This window comes from Ruditapes philippinarum, unplaced genomic scaffold (genome assembly GCF_026571515.1).
Source record: "Ruditapes philippinarum isolate M1 unplaced genomic scaffold, ASM2657151v2 ctg1198_1_1_1_1, whole genome shotgun sequence".
NCBI lineage: Eukaryota > Metazoa > Mollusca > Bivalvia > Venerida > Veneridae > Ruditapes > Ruditapes philippinarum.
This window is the reverse complement of record NW_026854821.1, coordinates 20,023-36,668: the sequence shown is the minus strand read 5'-3', so window position 1 is coordinate 36,668 and position 16,646 is coordinate 20,023. Positions and strand designations below refer to the sequence as shown.

The window sequence follows — 16,646 nt, the reverse complement described above, 5'->3', positions numbered from 1 at the left end:
TTAAATATTTTCACAGGGTTAAGTATATTTACAATAAGGATCTATCTAGGGTTCAATGTTTCTACAATAAGAACCTAGCTAGCGTCAGGTGTTTCAACAATAAGGTCCTAGCTGGATTTAAGTATTTTCACAATAAAGACCGTTCGAGGGTTCTGTGTCACAGGGTAGAATAATAACCAACTCCTGGCGTATGTTCAAATTTAATGAATATAATATGAAGAAAAAGACTAAAAATAAAAATACATGATTATAATACAAACTAGAACTATCGCTGAATGCGATTCATACCCCCACTAATGTCCTTGACAGAAGACGACTTGGAAAGGTGGTTAAGGGAATAACTTTAGTGGCACAAATACATATACTTAAAAAGAAATTATCTCTGGTGGAAAAAAGACTAATTGTACAGGTAATAGTATAAATATATATTGTCAAATCATGTTCGAAACAGTTACAAATAACCTTTCATTTTCCCAATGTACTAAACATTTTCTAAGTCAATTTTTGACCTTCAAGTGTGGCCTTGACCTTAAGCTGGCACAAGGGTAAGATGGGTTCCGCACATTGCCCAGTTGGAGTGAACTTTTGAGTAAAGTTTGATTAAAACCCTTCCATTAGTATAGAATTTATAGAGCGGACACGACATATTGTCTAGTATTGAGTGTATGTAAATTTCAAATACTTAAAAAGGGGCATAACTTTGTCAAATGCAATACAGAGTTATGAAACTTGACCTGCATATCTTATTTGTGACACCTCATATATATTTTAAGTTTCAAGCAAATACATGTGCTAGTTTCAGAAATATTCAAGTACATGTTAAAATTTAAGAACATTTTCTAAGTCAATTTTTGACCTTCAAGTGTGACATTGACCTTTAGCCGGCACAAAGCTAACATGGATTCTGCACATAGCCTTGTTGAGGTGAACATTTGATTAAAGTTTGAAGAAAATTCTTCCATTAGTATAGGATCTATAGAGCAGACACGACATATTGTCTAATATTTGATTGTATGTAAATTTGAAGACTTAAAAAGGGGCATAACTTTGTTAAAATGCAATACAGAGTTATGAAACTTGACAAGCATATCATAGTTGTGACACTTCATATATATTATAAGTTTCAAGCAAATACCTTTTCTAGTTTCAGAAATATTCAAATACTTGTTAAAATTTAAGAATATTTTCTAAGTCAATTTTTGACCTTCAAGTGTGACCTTGACCCTAAGCCGGCAAAATGGTGACATGGGTTCTGCACATAACCTTGTTGAGGTGAACATTTGAGCAAGATTGAAGAAAATCTTTCAATTAGTGAAGGACTTACAGAGCAGACACGACATACTGCCTTATATTGGATTGTTTGATATTTGACTTTCAATTGTGACCTTGACCTTAATCTGACACATGGGCAACATGGGTTCTGCACATCCCCTTGTTGAGGTGAACATTTGAGCCAAGTTTGAAGAAAATCTTTCAATTAGTGTAGGACTTACAGAGCGGACACGACATACTGTCTAATATTGGATTGTTTGATATTTGACCTTCAATTGTGACCTTGACCTTGAGCTGACACATGGGTAACATAAGTTCTGCACATCCCCTTGTTAAGGTGAACATTTGAGCCAAGTTTGAAGAAAATCCTTCAATTGGTATAGGATTTATAGAGCAGACACGAAAATGGAGACGGACGGACCAACCAACACGATTGGACATACAAAACAGTTTATAAAACTGCACAAGATACGGACATATGCTTTTCTCTCGTCGATTCGTGACTCTTATTTGGAAAAATAGCACTTGCACAACAAATATCAGACATACATACAGTTCAATTAGTGCATTTGTTAAATAAATTCATTATCTAAAAGTTCACAAACTTTAAATTACTTCTAAAAACAACCGCTCAAAGATTAGAGCAACTGAACATGTCAACCATGACTGTCTTGCTCAGCTGGACGCTTACCCATCCATTCGTGAAATCCGATTTACCCTGTGACGTCATCAAAATATAGGTGCTCACACCACTAAATGTTCGCATGGTTATTTTCAGCCCGATCTGATCAATATATGTTTCAAAGTCTTAAGTAAATTCTTACAGCATAATGAATATTTTTTTGGCTTAAGTGTAAGTGTGTTTGATAAATTAAAACATTAATATCGAATATTTTAAAGTAATTAGGTCGCCAGCTGATTGTAGGGTAAGGTCATTTACACCTGTTCAATTACGCATTTTGATTGGATAGAATTGTCAAATCGAGTGTCTAATAAAACTTGTGTAGTTTTCGGATAGTGTATGTCCTTGCAGAAGTATTTATACCAGACAATTATTTAGGTCACGAATCGATGAGAAGGCACGAATCGATGAGAATAAGGCATAGTTGAATTGTCTAGGACGTTTCCGTGACTTTCCGCTAATTATGGTACGTTACGGAACCATCCGATACAATACAAAAGTATACTTTTCCCGCGTCTAAATGACAAACAGTGCACGTCAAAATGAACACGTAACATAACAAATAATCAATTGACCCTGATAGACATTTTACAAACCTATAAAACAGCTGTTTCAAAACTGCAGTACCAAGGTAAACAAAAAAAACAAAATTTATTTTTGTATTATAAAATCAGAACTGCATTTGAAAATAACATGTTACTATAACATGTGTAACGTATTCATGAATTCATAGAACAGTAGTTTCTATTGTGTCTTCCAAACACAATGCTGAAATAGAAATCAGTTTTATATGGACTATAGCTGATGCTGTCAGCTTAAAAATAAAGGCATATACCTAAAATAATTAATTAAAAAGTATAAGCTCAATATTGCTAAAAATAAAGTATAGTCTCAATTTAACCCTTTACTTCATATAGACGTGCTTTTACGGCTATTCACCCCCTCCTTTTTGAGGTCTCAAATAGTCAAAAAAATTGCCCTATTTAGACCCAAAACACTTTTTCGTTTGAGAAATGGTGTTAAAAAAGTGATCACTTTTTCGGCGCAATCTCTTATCAAATTGATACATCAAGGGCGTGCCAGAAGGGGGATGTGCCCCCTTCTGTTTGGGGTTTTGAAAGGGGTCGGCAGACCCCCTCATCTCCAAGAAAATTTTGGACTTGTGTGAGGCTAAAAATGGCCCAAGGTCGACCTAAAGGTAACGTGTAACCAATGCTGAAAAACCCTTGACTCTATCTCAATCCATTGCAGCACTTTGAAATCAGTTTTGATGGAAAAATCAACGCAAAATAGTAATCCTTGTCAATTTTGAGATGTCCTCTCGTTAAGAACGTTACAAAGGCTAGTGTCCAGTCAGCATTCGTGCCAAGTTTGAACAGTATTGAAGCCTTTTTACGAGTATAGTTTCATAGCAATTTGAACTTGTAACAGGAGGATTTTCAATGAAAACGCCATTTTTAACGAAATGCTCATGAAGTAATGTGTTAACTGATTTTAAAGGTGTAGGCTCAATTTTGCTGAAAATAAAAAAATAAACTCGATTTAACTGAATTTAAAGGTGTAGGCTCAATATTGCTAAAATTAAAGGCATAAACCCAAAAAATAGCTGAAATTTAAAGATATTTGAAATTAATGCGAAAATACATATATAATTATCTCTAATGACTGATATCTGTACTTGGGGGCTCGGACCTAAGACCTAAATTATTAAAACACCTGAAACTTAAGATTCAGAATTAACATGAGAATTAGACCTAGAGAATTGTAAATGTTTTGAACTAGGTGTACCCATCCGAAAAGAAGACCAATAAGTATTATTAACACTAGGAGTACCATCACAAATAACATGAGAAATGTTAGATGGCTGACCAGGTCTAGCCAACGTAAAATGGGCTTTGGTACCGGTCTCCTCCGAGCTGGGATCATATACTTCTCAGTGATATCAGATTCGTGGCTTGAATCTGACTATGTCGAGCTGTCCGGATCTTTACAATCAACATACTGATATGATGTCGCGGATACTTTCCGAGTTGTTTGCCTGTTCTTTGGCGAGACTGTTTTAGGCGATTCTAACTTGAAATCCTCAGGGATACTGTGGAGACGCAATAAAAGATACCTTTGACATGTAGACTTAGCCCTTTATTCATTTGACATGTACACTTAGCCCTTTATTCCTTTGACATGTAGACTTAACTCTTTTTTTCTTTAACGTGTAGACTTAGCCCTTTATTCCTTTAGCGTGTAGACTTAACCCTTTATTCCTTTGACATGTAGCCTTAGCCCTTTATTCCTTTAACATGCAGACTTAACCCTTTATTCCTGTAACATGCAGACTTAACCCTTTATTCCTGTAACATAAAGAATTATCCTATTATTTCTGTAACATGTGACTTAACCCTTTATTCCTTTGACAAGTAGACATAACCTTCTATTCCTTTAACATGTAGACTTAACTCTTTATTCTTTTGACATGTAGACTTAACCGTTTTTCCTATAACATGTAGACTTAACCTTTTAAATAGATGACCTTGTTCGAAAATCTATTTATAGAACTTCAAGTAGTCCAAAACGGTCATTCGTGTCGCGCTATGGTAATAAGTAACGAACTGGAGAATTTTGCAGGAAATGAAATGCAAACAATAAATTGCAATCTATAAATTTATCGAAAAAAATTAATTAGGCCATTATTACGAATTATTATATCATAGTATTATCATTTTGAAATGGTCTTTTCCGTAGGTTCTTTATGGTAAAATAATAGCTCCTTTATTTTTACGGACCTGGTTTCCCGAATTTTTGCTGTAAGAAGTTGATTCTAATTTGTTTGAAGGCAATCGGTTTATGGTGGTTTGAGTGGAATGTTGATTTGCCGAATACTGTGACATTTTAACAACAGAAACTTTCTCTGCTGTTTTAACATGAGGTGTTTTGGGTTTTTGATAGGAATGTAAACACACTGATGGGTCAGACAAGGATTTTAAAGCAATTCAACAAAATAGGAGATTGATCTCGCAATAAATCAAGTAATAGAAAGAGCACCGAAACACGAGGCTATCTGATTTGTACGAGGGGGCGTAGCCCCCGAGTATTTTAATCAGATTGCCGAGTGTTTTGGTGTTCTTTCTCTTTTGTATCATAGTCAAACATAAAAACACGTTCCCTGTTGTCACATTTTTAAATCCCGGGAAAAAGTAACCAATGATCGAGCATCTGAATATGATTTTTCTGCCGCTTTCCCTTCTCTGCCGTCACAATATGTAAACCCCAGCAAAAATGAGCCAATCAACGGGCATGATCTGGAGTGCGGGTAACTGATACCTGCACTCCAGTTACCGCACTGTGCATGTATATGTATACGATTTTAACTCTGACACTTTTTCAAAGAAAGGTCCCCAAACTATGATACAATTAACATTGTATCATAGTTTGGAGACTTTCTGTTGAAAATGTGTCAGGGTTAAATCGTATACATATACATGCACAGTGCGTTAACTGGAGTGCGGGTATGAGCATGCCCATTGATTGGCTCATTTTTGCTGGGGTTTACATATTGTGACGGCAGAGAAAGGGAAAGCGACAGAAATGTCATATTCAGATGTTCGTTCATTGGTTCATTTTTGCCGGGGTTTCATATTGTGACAACAGGGAACGTGCTTTTATGTTTGACTATGATACAAAAGAGAAAGAACACCAAAACACTCGGCAATCTGATTAAAATACTCGGGGGCTACGCCCCCTCGTACAAAACAGATAGTCTCGTGTTTCGGTGCTCTTTCTATTACATAGCTCTTTATTTATCACCAATGTCAAATAGCTTTGATATCTTTGACTCGCATGAACTTGAATGAACTTGTAAGTGAATTTCCCCATACCTGTCTAAAATTCAGGTGATAAATAATGTTTCACCATACAAACATGCCATGCAAACTTATTTCTGGTCATCAGATGTCTATTAGTTCATCGTCACTTGCTGTATTTCTTGCTTAGACGCTCTTTGATGTTTTGCATCAATATTTTTCTTGTTATATCATGATATACCATTTGAAAAATAAGTCGATGAAAGTTTTTTGTTTTGGCTTATTTACTTATGGATTTTTATATTTCTTATGGACAGTGCATACAATAAGTATAATTATGCATATTTAAATGATTTACAAAACATCCGGAATAATGTAAAATAGTACATAATCTAAATAGAAAATGACCTGTGGGTAAGGTATCTGTAATAAGCGCATTATCTTTTGCGCGGAGCTTCTCAATTGATGCATTGCAGCAGCATTTGTACTTGCTAATCAAAGTGCTGAATGCACTGAAAAACGGGAGAGACATAAAGGCTTTTTTAGAGAAAAAAAAAAAACACACAAAAGAACAGAATACAAGTTCGAGATTTGTAGAGCAATATATTTTAGGTGTCGCAATCTGATATAATTCAGATTTTACTTACAAGCAGAACAAATCCAAATTTTTAAATACAGAATGAAATTTATGCCTAAAATCTCTGGTCAAACTTGTAAATCTGTGTCCTTATCGATTTATTCCAAAAATTGACATGTAAATAGAAAAAACTGTCAACAAAATATTTCTAAAATAAAACCATGCAAATAAACTTCAAGCATAATACATAATACATGTGAGAATGTTAATTAGAATTGCTTCGTGTAATATCATAGTGGGCATATAGACAATAAAATAAAGTATTGCATGTAAACAAGTTAGTATCCGCTGTATGGCATGGTTTGATACTTTTCCTTTGTTCTTACTCAGTACACTTCAATGAGCATTTGAAAACTGTATTGATATATAGCAGCACAGTTTTTATATTGATTCATATATGGAAAAAACTCGACTGCTATATAGCGGTTGAGTTTTTTTCGCACCTGTTATATATCAATGCAGTTTTTTTTCACAGAGGCTCCAATGGGGCAGTGGTAACGAACATTCCCAGTAGGAAAAAAAATGGAATCAATAAAATAAATAAATAAATACAATGAAAAATATATACAAAGATAATTAATGAAATGAAATTTACTCTCATTTAATCAAAAGGTACATCCGCTGAATGAATTATTTCCACTGAAAAAAGCCCTTTAATCTTGAATCAATATTGGTAACAGTTTTACAATCCGCCTCTAATATTATTGGATGTCTTTAATATATCTTTTTTTTTGCGGCAGCGAAAACAACTTGAAAAAACTGCCTTATAAATAATTGTATTGTAGCTAACAATTTATTTATTTATCTATATTACAAAAAAGAAAACATTATGCCATTGCGATAAAACAGTTATAGTATATGAAACTCGTTAGTTACAAGGATATTACACTGGCTGGGCGACATTTCGGAATGTTTCTGCAAACGGCCTCGCCATTTTTTAGCAGAGCAGCCATTGATGTCGCCCCAGCCAGTGTTATATCCTCGTAACTAACTCGTTTCATGTACTATAACTATTAATTATTACATGTATTATACATATAATATAAGTAATAGTTATAGTACATGAAACGAGTTAGTGAACTCCCAAATCGCTTGTCCTTAAGTCAGCACAGGTGATGCAGAATCTATTTTTAGAATAGTGTTATCTCTAGGTCGAAGGCTACTATAATCTCATTAGCAGTATAACTCATATCGTGACCTAGAAAATTATGTAAACAAAACACAAGAATCGGAAGTAGAACTGATGTTATAACTTCCTTCAATAAAGATTACCATGAAAGACTATAGGGTGGTAAAGTGTTGAAAAACTCTCTTGTTACATGCATTTTCAAAAATATATATTTATAATACTAACATTTGTACTGTAGTCTAATTTATTAATAACTGCTGGATATTCAGCTTAACCCTCGGTACGACGTCACTAAAAGAGTTCTTCTTTTATTATTGCGCGAGTTATTCTAGAATTGCTGAGTCACGAAAAACTTTTGATCTGTTAATAAAAATGTTTTGTTTAATGGAGAAATATTTATTTCCTACTTATAATTTCTAGGAATTATTGAGCTTACTCCTTAATTATAGCATAATTTGCTGTCCTACTTTTTCGACAGCGGTAAATCGTTTCAGCAGTTATTTGCATATTGCGCAATAATACTACGGGGCTACAGCGTTTTTATCAATCAAATACGTTCATATTTTAACTTGGATAACTTAATTTGAAATTGAAAAGGCTAAATATGGAAGTTTTTAAGATATCCCGACAAAGTATGGGAGTTTCATAGGATCAAATTCATGTACTATTTCTTGGGCTGTTATTCGGTTGAGGACACTTGCTCGATTGTAGCCGACGAAATCCCATGTGTAGATGACATAGCTCTGAACGCGCCTGAGGGCGCGTCCGTCGCAAAAATGTTATCTACAGTACCCATATGCGATATTAAACCTGCTTGGAGCCTTAATATAAACACTGTATTCTTCTGCCCAATTTGACAGTCCATTATTTAACATTCTGGTAAAAAAATTTCAAAGAACTTTTAATTACTGACATCATTTAGCTACCCTTTTTATGTAACAGAATGACGAATCACCAACTTTCAGACTTTCAGGCAAAAAATTCGTATACGTTTATATCATGTAGCACTTATATTGATAAGTTACAAAATTGTAGATATAATGTATGCTATCTTAAAACTTTGTGTACCGTACGTCAGTTAAAGAAATACTCTCAAGATTCTTCCAGTTTTTCATAAAGCATATTAAGTAATATCTGAATATCATTATTTAGAAGGATAATTATTATAGTAAACGGTCAATGTGTTGATAAAACTTTGTTTTAATTTTATAAATACAAATGTATTTACATTTTGATATATATCACCTTGGTACAGCTGAAATAAATAAATTAGTCGGTTCTTTTTTCATATATCCCAATGGCTTCAGGGAAATTATTAGCTGCTGCATATTGTTAAATAAGTAAATATACACATAATTATATAGTAATCATATAGTTATCATTATTACCAATACTTATCATGTTTTACATCAGTGGACATTGGCCGTAGGTTAGGGCTGAAGACAATCAGATCAAAACACCGTTTATGTCCAATATGATAGTACATAACTGAAAGCCAGCTGCTTTTAAAGAGGTCAAACTAAACAGACAAAAATGCAGCAATAAAAGTGAATAGAAAGATATTTTTGCCAGTTGCCTTAGCTGTTGTTCTCAGTAACATAACTAGTATGTTCAATTTTATATCTCTGTATACAAGGACTGTGGCGCTGTTATATGTCGCAACGCCGGTAAATGTCGCAATCACCGCTAAATGTCGCAAAACTTTCTGCCGTTAAATATCGCAGTGGTAACGTTAAATGTCGCACGATTTTTCCTTGTCGTTAAATGTCGCAGCACAACCGTTTAATGTCGCAAGATGTATATTCATGATAAAACAAGAGCTGTCACCCAAGTGACGAATGCCCCCGAAAAGGTTTCTTAAGCATGCAGGTATTATGAAAAGAAAAGAGATGAAAGTAACTAATTGCTGAATAGTGTTCTTTGTATTATTGTACCAGTATTCTCTAATTGTGTTACATAAACCTTCAAAATATAAGTGTGACCTTGACCTTTGAAGAAAGGACGTGGTTCCTGGACGCAACAACATGTTGTTATGAGATAGACATTTGTGCCAAATTATTTCAAAATTCCTCAATGCATGACAAAGTTACAGTCTGGACATGATTGTTGTGTAAGTGGGGACACACGAACAGACGGACATGAGCCTTAGCCGCGACACATTGCTTTGTTGTGGTAGACATTTGTGCCAAATTATTTTAAAATCCTTCCATGCATGACAAAGTCACAGTCTGGACATGAATGTGTATCTTCAAACTCTTCTCGAGAGAATGAGTACCTTCAAACTATAAGTTTGACATTTATGCCAAGTTATTTTAAAATCCTTGGATGCATGACAAAGTTACAGCCCGGACACGAATGTGTGTACCTACATGTATATACTGTAATTGTGATAAAGTGAACTTCAAAATGGTAGTGAGACATTGACCTTTGAGGTAGGGACGTGATTATTAGACGCGACTCATCGTCTTGATTTTGTAGACATTTATGCCTAATTATTTTAAAATCATTTGATGCATGACAAAGTTACAGTCCGGACACGAATGTGTGTACCTAATTACCTAGGAATTGTGATAATGTGAAACTTCAAAATGATAGTATGACCTTGACCTTTGAGGTAGGGACGTGGTTCTTGGGCTCGACACATCGCCTTGATGTGGTAGACATTTGTGCCAAGTTATTTCAAAATCCTTCAATGTATGACAAAGTTACAGTCCGGACACGAATGAAGTTGGACAGACGGACGGACAGACGGTGCGATTATATTATGCCTCCCTTCGGGGGCATAAAAAGTTAGCATGTGGTATTAAATTACATTAATACCTATGTTACTATATATAATAACAATAGTGGTAGTAAGGGTAGTTGAAGGCCATTATGTCAATATTTAGATCACTTGGCGGCTTTACTACTCGGCATTATTTTTTTTGCAAAATGAGGAAATTAGCCCTCAGTGACTTTCTAGAACGTTTGTTTTTTGGTTTTACGTCACATCGACACAGTATAGGTCATATCGCGACGTTCCAGCTTTACTGGTGGAGGAAGACCTCAGGTGCCCTCCCGTGCAGTATTTCAGGCACGAACGGGCACCTGATTAGAACCACCGACGTTCCGTAAGCTAGCTGGATAGCTTCCTCACATGAAAGAATCAAAAGTCCCTGTCGGGATTCGAACCCACAGCGGTGAGGGGCAACAGGGAACGTGCTTTTATGTTTGACTATGATACAAAAGAGAAAGAACACCAAAACACTCGGCAATCTGATTAATACTCGGGGGCTACGCCCCCTCGTACAAATCAGATAGCCTCGTGTTTCGGTGTTCTTTCTATTACTTAATCAAATTTTTATTAAAATAATTGCCTTACAGACTGCGTAGATGTTGGTGTTAGACTTTGAGAGTTCAGTTTCCGAAACACGACAGGATTGTTTAGAAACACATACATCTCAAAGTGTTCTATTTTTCAAGATTGATAACCCTACTAGAAATTATTACGTCATTGTTATACAAGATATGCTAACATTTCTATATGACTTTGCATGGAAAACTAAGAACAAACATATGCAAGTTTACAAATTTTACATCGGCCAAGTATCTTTTTTGTTAAAGATACTTTTTGTTTCTACTTATTATTCTATGTATGTAACAAAATTATTATATTTTTGTAAATCATGAACGTTTCAAAAACGTTTCATATGCATTAAAAATAAGAAATACACATGAATTTCACACTTTGTTTGAAAATATTAACCTGGGGGATTTTCCCGGAAGTACGTATTAATTTCTATATTCGACTTATCCTACTGTTAACAGAAAAGGTAATGTGATGGGCTGTAGAACATGAGCAGCCGACAATTCTGACACTGGTGGGACTGAACATATTTGCAAGCATAGTCTTAAATGCAATTTTCCAGATTCCATTCTTTTTAGAACTGTCTATCAATTGGGTAATATCAAAAATAAATTTCTTAAGATAGTAAGCCATAACTTCAGATCCGTTTTATATAGGATGGTCTTTCATATTTGATAGGCAGCTACGCATGTTGGCCCTCTATCTCTGTGTGCAGTTTTGGGTCACTAAGTTTATAGTCAATGTCTTATGATGATGTATATTTAATCAAAGCACAGAAGGCGCTGAATTTGTTTGGGTCTCAGAATGTCAGAAGGTGAAGGTTGTGAGATTTTAAACCAAACTGTTTTTGTATAGTGCTACCAATGCTTTCCAGCGTTTCAATTGTAGTAAATTGTCTATAAGACTAATTACAACACTGATATTCAATTCAATGTTTATTTGACTTAAACAATTTAAAAAAATGAGTTGCCTGGGATTTGAACTCCAGACCTCTCGCTTCCTGAGCGAGCGCGCAAACCCCTCGGCCACGGTGAAGTTATATGTTAACTGCCTGAAGAAAACCATATTATTCTAAATTAGGGTTTGTAACCCTTATTATTTCGACGCTAACTGTTGTTTAACATTATGGAGCTTACTATAAGCATGTATATCTATAAGGAATAAAACAATATTAGAAATCTTCGACCATTCGGGAACTATTTTGCTTGAAAATTAATGCGCCTATCATTTGACCATCTTTACGCAGTGATCTCCCTGAATTTTTTCGGCGTTAGTGTACATATAAAGGGAAGTAACCGCTTCAAAAAGCGGACTACTTTCGGCATTTGCAATTAACAGCATCAGAGTCTGAAATTTCGCTATACCATTATTTGTTTGGTCTGACGACCCAAACAAATAATTAACATTTACTGTCAAGTAGTATATTTTCCAATTTCATCAAATAGCAATGAGACGTCAGTTTGGTTTTTGGGGGAGGCTATGCCTCCCCAATGTTCAGACTGTTCATCAAATCTTACTGCCGCGGTAATCAGGTCAAAAAGTAGTACCTTGATTTTAAAGCTGACTCATCACTTATCACCGTTTTTTTAACAAGTTTAAACGTGTTTTTTATTCTTAACCATCATACTTGTTATTTGTAAAGTTTATAATTCTCAGAGAAACGCTTGTATTAAACGTTTTCTAAATTTTAAAATCACTACTCACGCTTAATGCGGCGGTAAATCGGTCATCCATCGTCTGATATTTTAACCCTTATGATCTTAAATTAATAACAAAACACATTATTGTAAAGAATTTAATAAATATTTAAATTATTTGGCAAAATATTGTTTTTATTTTTGAAAACAATTTTCCAATTACTATGTAGCGACCAACTGTGCATGACGGGTCATTAACCAGAACGTTTCCGTTTTGATTATTGTAAGAAAACACCGTGGTCTCAATATCATGAATGTTCTTTTGTTGTTATAAACCATTAACAGTCCTTAAAATATTATTTTTTAAAAAGACAAATAATGATAAACTGTCGCTTACATCAGAGACATGTATCATGCCTGCAAACTAACTTATTAGTACACCCTAGGAGGCTGTACGCGGAAAACACACACAAAACTGCTATATCATATAGCTGTTTTAAATATTTTGCATACATTTAACTAAGAATTCACTGATGGTGATGAACATATAGTTTGAAAACATTATATTCTTGAACCATTTCCGCCGAAAAAAAACACTTATATTTTCATCTCACATAATTCATCAATCAAAGTTTTAACATAAAAGTATCTTTAAAAATATCTGGCAATTGATAGATCCCTACTCTGACCTTTTATTTAAATAAGAATAAATTGAAACATGTGCTCTTTAATTTAGGAATATGCTGTGGTGAAAGTCTTAATGTATCCACTAATCTCATACTTAGACAGGTCAGAAATCTATCCAACCAGTGTTTAGTTAACTACGCTCATTTCAAATGTAATTGAAAGTATATTGGCTTTATGTATGCTCATGCTAATTTTTGCTAAATAAAAAATATTATATTGGCTATATGTATGCTCATGCTAATTTTTGCCAAATAAAAAGTATGTTATGTTATATTATGTTATGTTATGTTGTATTATGTTATGTTATGTTATTTCAATCCCATAAGAAACATTTAAATATTTGGGTAAAAAACATTACTAAAGTACATGTGCCTAGTAGTCGTCTGCCCGGTGGTGATCTCATTAAACTGATTATTAAATAGTTTCGAATTGATTAGAAAACACAAATAAAAACATGTGTTTCGGTACAACAACAAAATCGGAAGTAGCGAACAGTTAAATGACAGAATGTCAGATGTGGTCAAATATGTTTTCTTACCAGAACAGAACAAGGAAATAATCATTTCAGAGAAAGACGCAAGCATGAATGACCCCGTTTTTGTGTAATTAGAAAGTTTATTAAATTCTAGGGCAACGTATCATTATTTGATAGTGAGGTTTAAAAATAGATTCTATCGATAAACTACCATAGGTTGGTTAAACTTCCTGATCAATTGTCACTTAGATTGATTCAATTTTGAATAAGCTTTGCAGATATGTGTTTATTTTTCAAGAAATATTTAGCTTTAAAAAATATCTGAAGCCGTCAAACTCAGCGACGAGTAATGAAATGAGAATAATTTTCTTTTGAAACGTGATTTTATTTGAGGTTTGCTTCGGGAGAAGACAACTTTCTGTCCGTAGAGCATAAATATTAATACTCATCACAAGACAGTATCTTTATTGATCTCAATTATGTTACATGTAAATATGTATAATTTTTATGTTCAAAAAATATGTTGCATACCTTGCATTTGTTCTTATCATTCAATGATAAATGACATAAAGTCTTTATGGCAGTTTAGGTTCTTCAAAATGTGCATGATTAACAGCCCGAATGTAGACCTTAATGAAAAGTTCTGGAATATTAACAAAATGATTAGTCCACCATATTAACCATATATATAAATGGATAAACACAACAGTAAGGATAAATGGCGCAATGGACAGATCTTATTTTGGTATTAATTGAAATAACAGCACATTTTAAGCAAAAAGAAAAGAATCTATAAGTCTGAAACATTCCGTCATAGCCTCCCCATCAGTACATTCACACGAGAACATAATTTCATGACACTGTCAATGTATAATTTTAACTGTATACCGTTTCCTGAGCAATCTCCCCTTCTCTAACTAAGGGAATGGGCAAACATTTTTGGTAAACTGGCTACTGGGCATACCTAGTTCTTCTTGTAGTCTGATAATGACATCTTATTTCTCAGTAATATTTTACATATTATACGTAAGTTTCTTATATTATTTTTGTTTTTAATAAAAGTTTTATTAACGAATAAAGTCTTACCTTGTAAACCTATATAGAGGTGTTAAAGAATCACGTATTATGAATAGATACAAACTTCCTTATACTTCGCGTACTCGGGTATCAAATAAACGTATTATATGCTTTCTACATGTCCTCCTTTATCGCTAAACAAATAGAAATAAAGCTATCTTAACCCAACGATCATTTATGTCGTGTGTAGTTTTAAACAAAAGAAACAATACGAACATTAACACAATGGACTTAAACTTGCTTATTATTACACGATTAGCTTGTACGAATTATTACTGTAAAACGGTGGATTATTATTACACGATTAGCTTGTACGAATTATTACTGTAAAACAGTGAATTAGGTGATTGATGCGGATTTTTTATTTTGTTTTTTGATAAGTAAAACCACTACGTTTAAGAAAGTACAATATGTACAATATCACGGTGCATATCCATATCGGTACCCTCTTTGCACATGCACAGGTCATTCTATGCTAAAAACAAACCAGCGATGGATAACAATCCAGTAAAATTTCATTGTAATAAGGAAAGGACGTATGACACGTGGAAAAGATGTATACCACGGAACACTTGTGCTGATTTGTCATGTGCCCGTTTTTCAAGTACTGCAACTTCTCAATAAGCTACATAAAATCGACATGTGTTGCCTCGCCAATCACCTCGACATATTTTTCGGGCTGAAATGAACCAGTGACTTGATTATATATGCATCATAACATATTTCATATGTTCATATATAAAGGGTGTTTCATAGCGAGCTCGACGAGCTGGCCCGAAAGGCCTGCTCGCAAAGCGAGCTTTACGGTAACGCGAGTACCTGCTAAGTGATGGAGTCCGGAGTACCGAATTAACACATCGCAACTTTTCGAATTACAAGATAAGATAACGATAAAAAGCGATGTACTCTGATTAAAAACGGAAGCGTAGACTGGTGTCCTGCGCACTTATATAGGAACCATAATAAAAAGGGGGAACCACAAAAACGGAAGCAGTGTATAAATTTTCGAATGACAATTTTAAAACGGAAAATGTAAAATAAATATTAACGATTATTTTAAACTATTTTACGGTAAAAGAAAATCGAGCTCGATTTGAGGCTTTGCCTTTTTCATATTAATATCTGTCCTTGAAAGAAATTATTGTCATTCTAATGATATTTCAATAATTTATACACCAAATTAAAGGTAATAGAGGTACTTTTCATTTTCATAGAAAGTACGGGAAATTGTTTATGACGTCATTTACTGACTTCTTGTTTTTCCAAGATGGCGCCATCTAAGGAACAATGTACTGAAATTGTCAAACTATATTTTCAATCAAATTCATCAAAGACGGTCAAGTTTAAGATGAAATGATCACATCCAGATCTTAGAAATCTCAATGAAAAGACAATACAGCGAATCGTGAAACGTTTTGAAGAGTCAGGGCCGATTGAAGATAGGCGGCACTGCAACCCCGGCAGACCAAGATCGGCACGATCTGACGCCAATGTTGAGAAAGTGCAAGCAATCATCAATGAAACGCCTCAAAGGTCAGTTAGACGTTTGATAGGGGATATTACAAACTCAACAAGAGTGTATACAGAATGCTGAAATTTGACTTAAAACTTACACCATACAAAGTTTTGTCATGCAACATTTGAAAAACAATGATTTTTCGAGTAGACTATCGTTTGCACACTGGATTAATTCTCAAAATGACATTATTGACAAAGTTTGGTTTTCAGACGAAGCTCACTATTATCTCAATGTTGAAGTTAATAAGCAGAACTGCCGGTACTGGGGAACTACAAAGCCAGAATATTACATTGAAAAACCGCTTCATGGCGAGAGGGTCACGGTATGGGCTGCTCTTAGCGTTGACGGAGTTATCGGTCCATTCTTTTTTGAGGACGACGCAATGTTG

At 34.3% G+C, this 16,646-nt stretch overlaps 1 protein-coding gene across 3 annotated transcripts in view; it reads right to left on the bottom strand.

The window, feature by feature from the left end:
• The window catches only part of LOC132741176 (glycoprotein 3-alpha-L-fucosyltransferase A-like), a 49,288-nt gene that overhangs the window by 18,389 nt on the left and 14,253 nt on the right, over nucleotides 1-16,646 (bottom strand). The window contains exon 1 of one of the 3 annotated variants that reach the window (XM_060729290.1): nucleotides 14,749-14,896. The exons of 1 other annotated variant lie outside the window; for it this stretch is intronic. The gene's annotated coding sequence lies outside the window, so the exon portion shown is untranslated. Of the gene's footprint in view, nucleotides 1-14,193; nucleotides 14,306-14,748; nucleotides 14,897-16,646 lie in introns of those variants that run through there. One more of the 3 variants, XM_060729292.1, reaches the window with a different exon arrangement.